The following is a 6,242-nucleotide window of genomic DNA, read 5'->3' on the forward strand; positions in this document are numbered from 1 at the left end:
TTAAGTGTTCATGAAAGTTTCTCTCTTTTCTCTCTTGTTATTTTCGGCCAAAATGATGAAATGAGACAGCCTTGGAGGTCTTGGGGGTGTAGGGTGAGTTGTGATTGGTTGGCTTGGAGGTAGATTAAAATAATATTAAAATATCTCTGGTGTACAACTACTAAAACTAGATGTATCGGAACAATCGTAAAAACATATCTAAAAATTATTTTCTGAGCTACTAGCATAAATGACACTAGTAACATATTTATTATGAGAATAGAACATGTATGATGAGGCCTTAGCATTGCTAAAGTCATCAGAGAGTGCCAGTGCTAAGCTGCACCAGTTAAACCGATTTCCTGTTTTTAACTAAAACAGACCAGGTAACCTTATAATATCATTCAAGCATTTTCTAATACTAATATAATGATAATATTATACTATTATCTCTCTCCTCTCATGAATCGAGTCCGGTTCATCAAACAGAGACTATTTACGAAAATCAGAATCAAAACTGCCAACCGATACGGTTCAAAAACTAGGTTCTTCGTGACCGCGTTATCGAGCTTGCCTCGGAAAAGGTTCTAGCTTAAGGATGACATAATGACAATGAGGATTGAGATACTTGTTGATATAGAAGAGGTGTTCCCTTTACTGATCTTCTGGCGAAATCCGTGCCTTCGAAAAAGATCTCGCATACTCGAAAATCAGGGTTGTTACAGTATAAATACCCCCAAGGAGTACTGAAGAAGGGGGTTAAGCAGTCAGTTTTAGATCCACTTTTACACTTCACTTTTGAGTACTTTTTGAGCTATGAGTAGCTAACTTCCCTCTCATTGAGAGAGGGAGCTCTGTTGTACTTGATGGATGAATGATAGTGAAATCCTTCTTCTCTTCATCTTCTCTTTGATTTGCTTGAAGGAATTTCGTTCTTAATGCTTAGTATTCAATTATCTTGGGAAAGAGATTGAATACCATTGGGTTTCATGGGAACCTTGGGAAAGGAAACATGAAATCATGCACCTATTATAGCACCACCAAGCTGGGATCTTCCCTTTGAACTAATGTGTGATGCATCTGATTTTGCCGTTGGTGCTGTTCTAGGACAGAGGAAAGACAAGCTAGTACATGTTGTTTACTATGCTAGCAAGGTTCTCAATAATAATCAAAGGAACTATACCACCACGGAGAAAGAGCTTTTAGCCATAGTTTTTGCTTTTGACAAGTTTAGATCATATCTTATTAGCTCTAAAGATGTTAAACTATGATGAGCAAGCTGCTGGAGAAAAGAGTTTAATGCAACTCAATGAGCTGGAGGAGCTTAAGAATCAAGCATATGAGAGTGCAAAAATCTACAAAAAGAACACAAAAAGGTGGCATGACCAAAAGATAGCAAGAAGGGAGTTCACTGAAGGACAGAAAGTGTTACTCTACAACTCAATACTCAAGTTCTTCCATGGAAAACTGAAGTCTAGATGGTCAGGACCTTTCACCATACTCAAGGTGTTTCCATATGGTCATGTGGAGCTCATGGAGGACAAGTGATGAGCAGATAATTTATACGCTTTTTGGCATTGTTTTTAGTATGTTTTTAGTATATTTTAGTTAGTTTTTATTATGTTTTTATTATTTTTTAAATAAAAATCACATATCTGGACTTTACTATGAGTTTGTGTGTTTTTCTGTGATTTCAGGTATTTTCTGGCTGAAATTGAGGGACCTGAGCAAAAATCTGATTCAGAGGCTGAAAAAGGACTGCAGATGCTGTTGGATTCTGACCTCCCTGCACTCGAAGTGGATTTTCTGGAGCTACAGAAGCCCAATTGGCACACTCTCAATTGCATTGGAAATTAGACATCCTGGGCTTTCTAGCAATATTAATAGTCCATACTTTGCCCGAGATTTGATGGCCCAAACTGGCGTTCCAAGTCAGCATAGAATTTTTGGCGTCGAAACGCCAGAACTGGCATAAAAGCTGGAGTTAAACGCCCAAACTGGCACAAAAGCTGGCGTTTAACTCCAAGAAAAGCCTCTACACATGAAAGCTTCAACGGTCAGGCCAAGCACACACCAAGTGGGCCCGGAAGTGGATTCTGCATCCTTTACTCATTTCTGTAAACTCTGGGTTACTAGTTTTCTATAAATAGGACCTTTTACTATTGTATTTGGAGACCTTTTACACACTTGATCATACTTTTATATACTTTTCATCTTTGGGAGGCTGGCCATTCATCCATGCTTAGACTCTCTTGTTCTTATGTATTTTCAACGGTGGAGTTTCTACACAACATAGATTAAGGTGTGGAGCTCTGCTGTTCTTCATGAATTAATGCAAAGTACTACTGTTTTTCTATTCAATTCACGCCTACTTCTTCTCTAAGATATACACTCGTTCTCACCTATGAACGTGTGCCTGACAACCACTTCCATTCTACATGCAATCAAGCTTGAATGTGTATCTCTTGGGTTTCTAATCTAAGATTAGAACCCTCGTGGTATAGGCTAGAATTATTGGTGGCCATTCCTGAGATCCGGAAAGTCTAAACCTTGTCTGTGGTATTTTGAGTAGGATCTGGGAAGGGATGACTGTGACGAGCTTCAAACTCACGAGTGTTGGGCGTAGTGACAGACGCAAAAGGATCAATGGATCCTATTCTAACATGATCGAGAACCGACAGATGATTAGCCGTGCGGTGACAGCGCATTTGGAACATTTTCACTGAGAGGACGGGAAGTAGCCATTGACAACGGTGATGCTCAACATAAATCTTGCCATGGAAAGGAGTATGAATGATTGGAAGAAGGCAATAGGAAAGCAGAGGTTCAGAAGGAACAAAGCATCTTCATACGCTTATCTGAAATTCCTACCAATGAATTACATAAGTATCTCTATCTTATTTTATGTTTTATTCATATTTTAATTATCAATTCTCCATAACCATTTGAATCCGCCTGACTGAGATTTACAAGGTGACCATAGCTTGCTTCAAGCCGACAGTCTCCGTGGGATCGACCCTTACTCACGTAAGGTTTATTACTTGGACGACCCAGTGCACTTGCCGGTTAGTTGTGCGGAGTTGTGACAAAGAGTTGAGATTACAATTGTGGGTACTAAGTTGTTGGTGCCATTGATGATCACAATTTCGTGCACCAAGGTTTTGGCGCCGTTGCCGGGGACTGTTCGAATTTGGACAACTGACAGTTCATCTTGTTGCTTAGATTAGGTAATTTTATTTTATGTTTAAGCATTTTACTTTTATTTTCGAAAAGTATTTTCAAAAATAGAAAAATATTTTTATTCTGTTCTTCAGAGTTTTTAAGAATGAATTCTAGAGTTTCATGATGATTTGTTGAAGTCTGACTGGCTGTGAAGCCATGTCTAATCTTTTGGACCGAGGTTTCAACTTATCATCACAAGAGCTTGTTGATTTCTATCAATTTTGCTGTTGAAAGTAATGATCTGCTAAAGCTTGGCTGGCCATTGGCCATGTCTAGTGTTTTGGACAGAAGCTTTCACTGAAAGCTTGGCTGGCTAGTAAGCCATGTTTAATTCCTGGACCGGAGTTTTAGACTAACATTGCATGATTCCTGGAATTCTTATTAAAAATTTTGAAAACCTTATTTTTCTTTTCCATATAATTTTTGAAAAATCACAAAAAAATTTATAAAATCTGAAAATCAAAAATATTTTATGTTTCTTGTTTGAGTCTAGTGTCTAATTTTAAGTTTGGTGTCAATTGCATGTCTTTATTCTTCTTGCATTTTTTCGAATATATGCATTATGTTCTTTATTGATCTTCAAGTTGTTCTTGATGATTTCAGTGCTCTGATCTTTAATTTCTCTTATTTTGTGTCTTTTGTTGTTTCTTACATGCATTTTTAAATTATTATAGTCCTTAGTATACAAACTTCTGAGTTTGGTGTCTTGCATGCATTGTTTATTTGATCTCAACTGCATTTTTTTATTATTATTTCTCATCATTAAAATTCAAAAATTTTTAAAATTGTATCTTTTCAAGTCAGTAACACAGAGAATTGAAGATTCATAACATTCGGCAGAGGAATTACACAGAAAAAGCTAGGCGTTCAAAACGCCCAGTGAAGAAGGAAAACTGGCGTTTAAACGCCAGCCAGGGTGTTAAACGCCCAAAAAGATAGCATTTTGGGCGTTAAACGCCAGAATGGATACCATTTTGGGCGTTTACGCCAGGAGGACACTAGAGGGAAGATTTTGTTTTTAATTCAAATCTTTTTCAAATTTTCAGAATTTTTTAAAATCAAATTTTTTTTCAAATCATATCTTTTCAATCATATCTTTTCAAAATCAATTTCTTTTCAATTTTTTTTATTTATTACTATTTTCAAAAATCCTTGCTACAATTAGTGATTTAATTCAAAATTTTCAAGTTGTTACTTGCCTAATAAGAAAGGATCAAAAGTTTTAATTCTAGAATCATATCTTTTAATTTCTTGTTGGTCAAGTAATCAACTTTAATTTTAAAAACTTTCTTCTTTTAAATTTGATTCTCAATCATATCTTCTCAATCATGTCTTTTCAATCACATCTTTTTCAAAATTAAGTTTCAATCATATATTTTTTTTTTAATTTCAAAATCTTTTTTTTTTAAAATCACTTAATTTCTTCCCCAATCTTAGTTTTCGAAAATTATTTATCAAATTTTCAAAATGTCTCTTAATTATTTTAAAATCTTTTTACTTTATTTTTGAAAATTCTTCCCCTCTTCTCACATCCTTCTATTTATGGACTAACACTCTTCCTCAATGTACAATTCAAACTCTATCCCTCTTCATAAGTTCGAATTCCTTCTTCTCTACCTTCTCCTTCTATTCTTCTTTACCTCTGACACCTCAAGGAATCTCTATACTGTAACATAGAGGATTCCAAATTTTCTTCTCCTCTCCTTTCATATGAGCAAGAGCAAGGACAAAGGTATTCTTGTTGAAGCTGATCCTGAACCTGAAAGGACCTTGAAGAGAAAGCTAAGAGAAGCTAAAGTACAACTCTCTATAGAGGACCTAACAGAACTTTTCAAATAAGAAGAAGTCATGACAGCCGAAAATAACAACAATGCCAACAATGCAAGGAAGGTGCTTGGTGACTTTACTGCACCTAATCCTGACTTCTGTGGGAGAAGCATCTCAATCCCTGCCATTGGAGCAAACAACTTTGAGCTTAAGCCTCAATTAGTTTCTCTGATGCAACAGAATTGCAAGTTTTATGGACTTCCATTGGAAGATCCTCATCAGTTCTTAGCTGAATTCTTGCAAATCTGTGACACTGTCAAGACCAATGGGGTTGATCCCGAGGTCTACAAGCTTATGCTTTTTCCCTTTGCTGTAAGAGACAGAGCTAGAACATGGTTGGATTCACAACCTAAAGAAGGCCTGAACTCTTGGGAAAATCTAGTCAATGCCTTCTTGGCAAAATTCTTTCCACCTCAAAAATTGAGCAAGCTTAGAGTGGAAGTCCAAACCTTCAGACAGAAGGAAGGTGAATCCCTCTATGAAGCCTGGGAAAGATACAAGCAATAGATCAAAAGGTGTCCTTCTAACATGCTTTCAGAATGGAGCATCATAGGTATTTTCTATGATGGTCTATCGGAACTGTCCAAGATGTCATTGGACAGCTCTGCTGGAGGATCTCTTCATCTGAAGAAGACGCCTGTAGAAGCTTAGGAACTCATTGAAATGGTTGAAAATAACCAATTCATGTATACTTCTGAAAGGAATCCTGTGAATAATGGGACCAATCAGAAGAAAGGAGTTCCTGAGATTGATACACTGAATGCCATATTGGCTCAGAATAAAATATTGACTAAACAAGTCAATATGATTTCTCAAAGTCTGTCTGGAATGCAAGTAGCAACAGGCAGTACCAAAGAAGCTTCATCTGAAGAAGAAGCTTATGATCCTGAGAACCCAGCAATGGAAGAGGTGAATTACATGGGAGAACCCTATGAAAACACTTATAATCCTTCATGGAGAAATCATCCAAACCTCTCATGGAAGGATCAACAGAGGCCTCAACAAGGCTTCAACAACAATAATGGTGGAAGAAATAGGTTTAGCAATAGCAAGCCTTTTCCATCATCTTCTCAGCAACAGACAGAGAATTCTAAGCAGATCCACTCTGACTTAGCAACTGTAGTCTTTGATCTAATTAAAACCACTCAAAGTTTTATGACTGAAATAAGATCCTCCATTAGAAATTTGGAGGCACAAGTGGGTCAGCTGAGTAA

General features: G+C 36.8%; 1 non-coding gene across 1 annotated transcript; it reads right to left on the minus strand.

Moving 5' to 3' along the window:
- Positions 1-5,454: 5,454 nt before the first annotated feature.
- Positions 5,455-5,562, minus strand: LOC148561370 (small nucleolar RNA R71). Its single transcript, XR_015886927.1, has one exon. It is a non-coding gene; the product is annotated as a small nucleolar RNA R71 (small nucleolar RNA).
- Positions 5,563-6,242: the final 680 nt, after the last annotated feature.

Source organism: Arachis ipaensis, chromosome B6 (genome assembly GCF_059453495.1).
Source record: "Arachis ipaensis isolate K30076 ecotype BB chromosome B6, ASM5945349v1, whole genome shotgun sequence".
NCBI classification, from domain to species: domain Eukaryota; kingdom Viridiplantae; phylum Streptophyta; class Magnoliopsida; order Fabales; family Fabaceae; genus Arachis; species Arachis ipaensis.